This window comes from Dioscorea cayenensis, chromosome 3 (assembly GCF_009730915.1).
Source record: "Dioscorea cayenensis subsp. rotundata cultivar TDr96_F1 chromosome 3, TDr96_F1_v2_PseudoChromosome.rev07_lg8_w22 25.fasta, whole genome shotgun sequence".
NCBI classification, from domain to species: domain Eukaryota; kingdom Viridiplantae; phylum Streptophyta; class Magnoliopsida; order Dioscoreales; family Dioscoreaceae; genus Dioscorea; species Dioscorea cayenensis.
In genome coordinates, this window is record NC_052473.1 from 12,301,159 (window position 1) to 12,309,652 (window position 8,494).

Genomic DNA, 8,494 nt, shown 5'->3' on the forward strand with positions numbered 1-8,494 from the left:
ATATTCGGCTCAGTACCGAGTAAACAAATAAGCTCGAAATTCCGACTCGGGTCACCGAGGTTTAAATATATGAATTCGATGTTTTGTTTTAGCATTAGTTATTTGGCGAAATATATGCTCGTTCATTTTGTTTAATTATATTTGTTTGAAATATTTTGATTTCTGGGTTTTATATATGATAATTATTATACAATGTCACTCTTAAGTGTGATTTTGAAATTTGTGAAATTTTTATGTGATCCTGGTATGTTTTGTAGTGGGTGCTTATTGGGTTTTCAAGCTCATAAATAGTTGTTTTCTCCTTTTCAAATCATGAGTAAGTGTGTGGTAAATAGCTTAGTGGGGACCGTTGAGTGAATACCAGTTGATTAGCATGTAAATAGTTCTTATTCTTGTAAACCCAGAACTTGCTATTTGTTTAAAGCTTCAACTTTTATATTTTAGATTTTCCTCTGATCAGTAGTTGTAAACCTATCTATTTGTATCCCTTGAATTCCTTTGTTTTTGTGAAGTTGTTAATTTGTTTTACTTTTTTTTGTTTTGTGAGACAGATATTGAGACCTTGTGTGCCCACTTGGTCTTGGCCTTGTGATTATGCGGCTGCATCTGGTTCGATGAGCAGGGTTCGAGGCGTGACAGATGTTCTTATGAGTGTATAGTTTTTAGTTCATTAATAGATTAGCTTCTATAATGTATATTTTTAGTTTTAGTGTCTGAAATGTGACAGATTTGTGACTGGTTTGTTGTTAATTTTCTTTCTTTGATTATTTAAAATATGGGAAACAAAGGAATTGGATTTTATTTCGGTGTTTGGGATTCAAAATATTGAGTAGTTCTATTGAGCTCTATGAAACTATAAGTCTATGTATTAGATTATACTCTATTCTAATTATATAATAAATTTTATCTCTTATATTGATAAAACATACAAAGGAGCATGTAAGTTTCTATATTATCTCTTTGGGTGGATTGGTATTAAATAATTAAAAAAAAACCAAAATTGATAATTGTATTCTCATCAAGGGACAGAGATGAAGAGACTATTACCCGTCAAGAGTCAGTGATGGGGATGGGGAATCCCTACCAAGTTAACACCCTAGGCACAATATAAGCCACTAAACTCATAATCACTAAATCTTTCTCCTAATTTTAAGTAAAAATGAATCAACCATCTACTACTTGGACACATGCATGCCATCGATTTAAAGAAAGAAATACAACTATTTTTTTCCCCTCTTACTCTAGGAAGAACACAAACTTCTTAGAAACAAAAAGTTAATAAAGGAAATCTCTCAATATCTTAACGTAAAATGCACTCAACAAAGTCAAGTTACCAAACCTAACAAATTTGGGTATACAAAGTATGAATCATTAATATTACTAAACAAATTTGGGTATATTCTCTATTTTAAAATTTTAGATTAGACATATTTGTAAACACACCGTAGCTTCATAGGTGTGTGATTTGGATGTTTACTTTATGATTAAGGTATTACAATAAAAAATGTATGCATGTTCAGGTAGCTTGACCATACTTTAAAAAAAAAGGTAGAATTGCCAAAAAAAACCCCCAAACTTTGCCATATTGCCAAAAAAAAAAACCTTATAGTTTTGCAATCCCCAAAAACCCCTTCCTTTTACACTCCATGATTTTCAAACCCCCAAAGTACGTAACGGTATTAAACGGAGTGTTTTTTAAATTTTATGGATGAAAATGCCCTTGCACGGGAAGTCGTGGCTACACCCATTTCGGCGGTGTGAGAGGAAGTGGGTGGGTTTTTCTTAGGACTACAGCTACTTGTCTTCTCTCAACTCGCATCTCCAGCCATTTGTCTTCTCTCAACTCGCGTCTCCAGCTCTTCCCTTTCCACTGACGTCTCGACGGAGAAGTCCCGCGCAAGTATTCGGCATTTCATCACTTTGCAATCTAATGTATTGATTATAGTTTTTTGTTAACTATTCTGTTACGAAAAGACATTTTTCGGTTTTGTTTTGTGATATTGTTTTTCTTGGAAGACATTGAAGCCTGCATGGGGATTTATCGGCTGGGGTTTTGTTAGTCTGCAGGGAGATCTCTCTGCTATGGTTTTTGTTTTGTTTTACATTTTCGTCTGTGTACAGGATCGAAATGGTTTTTGATTGTTGTGATTTGTGTAATGTTTATAATCTATGTTTACCCTTTTAGTTGATATGGTTGCAGTTGTAAAAATGAGGTCTCCGTTTAAATAATGAGCTTTTACCGTTTAAGTTTTGTTGTCTCCGTTTAACTATTTGTATCTCTGTTTAATAATATAGGTCTCTGTTTAACAAATGATATCAATGTTTAAGAATTGAGAGTTTACCGTTTAACAACTTATATTTCCCGCTGAAGCATTCGGCATTTCATCAGCTCCCAGTCTAAGGTATTGAAACTCTCTATTTAAAATAACAAAGTCTCTACTTAAAATAACAAAGTCTCTATTTAAAAGAACAAAGTTTCTGTTTAAAATACCGTTTAAGTATCAGTTTCTCCCTTTAACTTGATTTTTCTCTGTTTAACATTTTCTTATTGTATTATATCAACTTAATTACAATGTAATGTACCTAAAATACAAATCTCTGATAAAAATAGAATGTTCACTTAAGACAATACAATACAACATTCATATTCAATATCAACTTACTTAAAAATACAAATCTCTGATAACATTCATTCCCTTTAACTTTATTTTGCTCTGTTTAAATTTCATTTTCTCGCTTTTAACATTTTTCTTATAAAAGTATCAACGTAATTACAATGAAAATGTACTTAAAAATACAAATCTCCGATAAAAAAATACATTTAATACAATACAATACAACATTCATTTTATTATTAAATGTCGACATAATTACAATGACCTTTTACTTAAAATACAAATCTCTGATAAAAATAGAATATAAGACAATACAAAAATTCTATGTTTAAGCTTCAAACTCTCCGTTTAACGGACGACGTAACCATCACGGACCTTGGAATCGTCCAAGTATACCTTTGAATAGTGTGTCACAACACTCGCTCAGTCGGACTACATTTTTTTATAGATCAAGTTCTTTTTAAAGGATATGTGATGAACCTTCTTCTGGTAATCATCCGCAATCAACTTGTAAGTGAAACCTTCTTTTCTTGACCCAAAGGCGAAAACGCACTTCCGCCATTGCTTACCGCAGAGCAAGAAGGCGAGCATTTCGCCTTGGGCAAGAAAAAAAGAAAGTCTCACCTACAGAGTTGTTTACGGATGACAAGAGGAAAACAATCATGACACATCCTGTAAAAAGTTTATGATCTAAAAAATGTGGTTTGAATAGAGCGAATGTCGTGAACACCAAATGTTCGACTCGACAAGATGACCATCACACAAGAAGAAGAGGAAGAGGAAGAGGAGTGGTTGCGTCAGTAGAGTATGTTCAACGAAATGGTTGTTCCTTCCCATTTATACTGCGAAATCCAACAGCATGCTGCCGCTTCGGCTTCCGATTTTTATGTGCGACGGGAGTGGAAACGCTTGGGTAACCGAGTGTGCATTAATTACGCTTGGGGAACCGCTGGTACCATCACGTTGTATATTTTAAGCGAATAAAAATATAGTTTAAACGATAAAAAAAAATTTAAATAGAGAAGCCAATATTTAAACGGTAACAGATGTATTTAAATATAAAGTTCAATATTTAAACAATACTAAGAAGTATATACACAATGCCTACTCAACAACAGATTCATTGCACGATCTGCGATTTTGACCGGAAGCGTGGGGTGAACAGTAATTTTTCCTAAAAAAACATGGCTAAAGATCACACAGGCAGTTATTATATTAAATAAATAAATAATAAAATAAATAAAGAATGCAAGCTAATAACAAGCATAAATTGAAGACTAATTAAATTCTGAAAAATGTAAAAGTTCATAAGTTCTAAATGGCTATTTCATACAACAAAGGAGAAATATAATTTCATTAAGGATCAACATGTTGGAAAAAAATTAATTCATGTCACAACAATTTTAATTAATAGCTTTGTTAGCAATGGTAATTTAATATTCAATTAGAACATTGGAGATTTAATATTTATTTTAATTTTTAAATGTAAAATATGTTTAATTTTTCTTTGGGGGAAAAGATGAAAAGGGGCGAGGGAATCATTGAAGTGGATTAACTCCCTCCCATTTCTTCTATTTCAACTGTTTTTTTTCTTTAATTTTGACGATTGAAAGGACGATCATTGGCGTTCTCTACAAAGTGATAGACGGAACCAAATAGTTGAGTTCGTCTTTCTCCTTGGCTGGGATAGCAGGATCGGAAGGAAAAAAAAAACGATACTGAGATCGGCTAAAACAAGATGATACCCGAAGGGAATTACTAAATAAACTCCTAATTAAGGCTTGGCAAACTAAGACTTTTAACTTTCTATACATTTTTATTTCCTTCGTCTAATGCAAGAGTTCCCACTACAAGAAAAATCCCAAATCGGCACGGTGATATCGGCACGGAAATAAGTTTAAAAACCGTGCCAAATTGATTTTGGCACCGTATTTGGCACCAAAAATTAACTATGCCTATAGAATAGTCACAAATAAATTTTGGCACCGTCTTTTTATACCGTGCCAAATTTTGGCACTGTTTTTAGCACCCTTTTTTTACTATTGTGCCAAATATTAACATTGACATTTGGCACGGACTTTGGTTCCATACTTGGCACAGTTTTGGCACGGTTTTATAGGTGCAATATTTGGTACGATTTTTGGCACGATTTTATATATTGTATTTTTTCACAATAATTGGCACAGTTTTTGGGAAAAAAAAATTGTCACGCATTTTGGCACGCTTTTATTTATTTTATAAAAAAATAATTTTTATTTAAATTTTCTTGAATTACACCCATCAATTTTTTTTAATTGCTAAACAAAAATTATTTTATTGAATTAACAATACATACACATTCCTTTAATCAACTTCTTCAACATCTTCTGACTAACAATAAATGAATTAATAATCAACCATACTTGATCTTTCTCTAATAATGTGTTCCATTCCTTTTGTGCCACCAATGACCTTGTAGACTCTTCTGTGCAATGAAATTCTATAATTCAAATCACCAAGCGAGACTATCCCATCGCATAAATAACAAAACAAACAAGCAAAAATGTTAATTAATTTTATATATGGTTCATACTTAATTGTTCAGAAAATGGAAAACTAAAGGCAAGTGATGCAATTTATACTTTAATAAGACTTTTGGCTGTTCCAACACCGAATGCAATAGTATCACAAGTCTCCAGCTATGAGTCTAAATTTACCTGCAATAATGGTAAGTTATTATGTCTATTTCTTCTGTATAAACAACTCGATGATGGAAACATATTTAAAGACAGCTAGCATTGTGGTGCACGGTGTTAATAAGAGCCATAACAAATTTGATAAAGCATTTTAAGATGTAAGCAACAAATTCCATCTCTGAACTGGATGCAATCATTTCAAGAACACTTGACACTATTTCATTGAGATTCTATTTTATTCAACACATGATTGAATGATGAGGAAGTGAAAGACATAGGATCTATGATGAGCACATACATAGGAATATGTTCAAAAAGACACAATCTGCATAATTGATTGTGATATTTTTGGCGTAAGCAAATAGGATACCATTGAATGAACTCGGATTTTTTATCATGATGGGCAATACCATGGAAAATTCATCACTGAACACACTAATCGAAAGACAAAGAGCGTAAATAACACATCATGCTATGAAGCGCTTTAATCCTATGTGAGGGTATCCCCGGCAGCATGGACTTTTTCTCAACCGTGAATAACCTTTGCAAACTAAAAGAGAAATGATAGTCGTCGAGGACTAGAAGTAAGCAAATTCATGAAAATAAAAAGCATTATCCAACCGGCAAAAATCCGAGTTAAGACTTACTTGCACATTTATGGCTAGTGAGAATAACCCCTTCTCAGAAGCAACCTAAATTAGAGTGGACTTATCAAAATGCCTTCCAGAGCTTCAAAGGCACTTATTTACACTGATTTTGATATTCTCCCGTCCTTCGCACTCATGGAAAAAGCACTCGTAAAATTAGTATCTTGTATGGATTGTGTGTTCTTTGATTATATGCACTCTAGCTTACCTTTTAAGGAGACAAACTATCTTCATCTGAATTTCCATATCGCCGCATTCCATATCTCTCGAAGAAGCAGCAATGAAGCACTTGCCGATCATCCCTAAATGATCGGCAGAACCCCATCATGGTTCTCTCTTGCATTCGACTCACTTCCCCGCATCACATTATCTAACACCGATAAAAAGTCTCTTACAACCATGAATATCCTCGGAGGATGTGCTTCTTCTTTGTCTTTGCATCTCCGTGGAAGTACTCGGTAATCTCTTTTAACTGACAAAGCGTCTTCTTCTCTTGACTTTTTAACTCGATCAATCTCATCTTCAGCCTCCCTAAGAAACACTCTCATTGTATCAAAGAATCTTTTTCCTCCAATCGCATGACCTGCCAAGTTGCAACACTGATTTGATCTTTTCAAGACCCATTTCGAGCTTCTTAACATAGCCGAGTACATCAAAGTCCATAGAAGTGCCTTTTTACGCTTCCGAGCTCATTGTCACTCGACAACAACTTTCAATCCCTCGCTTCACGATTCTTCTTCCTTGGTTTTTGTTAGAAAGGGCCTTGTGTGTCGGATCGAACCTCGAGCCCTCCGATCGGATGATCTCTTGAACAACAAAATGGAGCAATGTTGTCTTCCCATCGAGACCTTTTACATCCGCAAGCTTTAGGAGGGTATCAAGTTTGAAGGCTTTTGCCTCGCCTCGGTTTGTACCTACATTCATTCGGTTGCTTGTCTTGAGAACAGCATCAAGGAGCTTGAGAAATAGTCTACTATTTCTCAGATCTTCACAAGCCGCTCGAGAAGGAATAAAATATATTAGCTCTCTAGTGTGTACAAATGTGTATGAGTTAGCAACCATTCAGCCATTTATGGGTGCTATTTTTATGTGGTGCAGTAGTTAAGAAGGTTGTAAGAATTTCATTTAAGATTTTTACCTCCAGTGTTTCAAAAGATTTTCTTAGATATTTTACTTCTGTCTCAAAATTGGCTCTGTATAGCAATGCATCAACTCTCTTGAAGGCAAAAGGAATATCCAACACGGCCTTCGAAACCGCTCGGCAGAACCTAGTTTTGATATATCACCACTGTAATCCTTCAGCTTCAGTTCTTCCTCTTTAGTCGGAGCCATTTTCACCAAAGTTTCAAAAAGCTCAGCCCCGAGGCCTTCAGAATTACCTGTTAAAGCAAGTAAGTCCACTTGCACATTTACTTGCACATTTATGGCTCACCATAGAACATTACATTGGGAACCAGTCCAGCTGCAATCTATGATACAATATTGCAGTGTGCCCATCCATCTCCTCCACTAAAATACCATATTGGAAACTGCAATCCCACCTGCAATGCAATGTAGGATTGGAAAGTAGAACTTGAAATACAATGAACAGAAATGGTGGACTCGCCTCAGGAACTACTTACTCAAAACGTTTTCCATCCATACTCATAACTAGCTCAAAGATCGACTCGCATGTGGCATCCACTACACCTACTGCTTTTATTGCTCTACTACAGCTCCTTGGCTGCATGGCAAAAAGAAAGATAACTTGCATCAAAGCTTTTAGAAATGCATTTTACGTGCAAAGAAATCCTACATACAAGGTAATCAACTTCTAGAAGCTCCTCAAAAATGCGGAGTCCTACAATGCAAAATAAATATACAAAATTAGCAAAATAAAAAAACAAATATCAATAATACATCAAAAAATCAAGTCAAAAACTCATATGTCATGGATCACAGAGATAAGAGAAACATGGAAAAAGAGCTATTGCCATTTTGACATCCGACTAGGCGCCAATGCTTTCTAGAGAATACTTGATCGAGTTGTTCCGATTTGACAATCCGGAATCAACTTCCGAGTCGATCAAGTAAAGATTCGTGTGGGCCTGTAGAAAAGAAAAGTGACAGCCCACTATTGAAAAATGGCGGACTCAAAAATCAAATAGCTAATAAAGCGGCAAATATGAACATAATGGCATACTAACCATTTCTATGGTTTTCCGCGTGCTAAAGTGCGATGGCTCTCTTCTTCATCTTCAGGGCTACACCTGCATTGAAAATAGCAGGGTTAAGAAAAGTTAATAGTCAGGCATAATATGGTTGAAGGAGAGCAAACTTGCTATGCCCCTCTTAATCAGAATTTAAGGTTTGCAACCAAAAACTACAGCATGAACGCCCATGCACATCAATTCCATTTCATGCCATTCTCAATGGTACCTAAATGTCTTGTGGACATGTAAGTATAGCATGTGGATTTTTCCTTTTAAATAAGTATCGAACCAAGAAAATAATTTACTTCACATACGGCACCTGATCAATAACAAACTCAATCTTCTCTTTCCACATCAGGGCCTCC

General features: G+C 34.9%; 1 long non-coding RNA gene and 1 pseudogene across 1 annotated transcript; both read right to left on the reverse strand.

The window, feature by feature from the left end:
* Window positions 1–6,148: 6,148 nt before the first annotated feature.
* LOC120250366 lies at window positions 6,149–7,379 on the reverse strand (annotated as a pseudogene).
* A 2-nt stretch (window positions 7,380–7,381) lies between these two features.
* On the reverse strand, window positions 7,382–7,885 carry LOC120257399. Its single transcript, XR_005535669.1, has 3 exons — window positions 7,737–7,885; window positions 7,560–7,660; window positions 7,382–7,478 (listed from the first exon to the last, which is right to left on the reverse strand). It is a non-coding gene; the product is annotated as an uncharacterized LOC120257399 (long non-coding RNA).
* Between the last annotated feature and the right edge of the window lie 609 nt (window positions 7,886–8,494).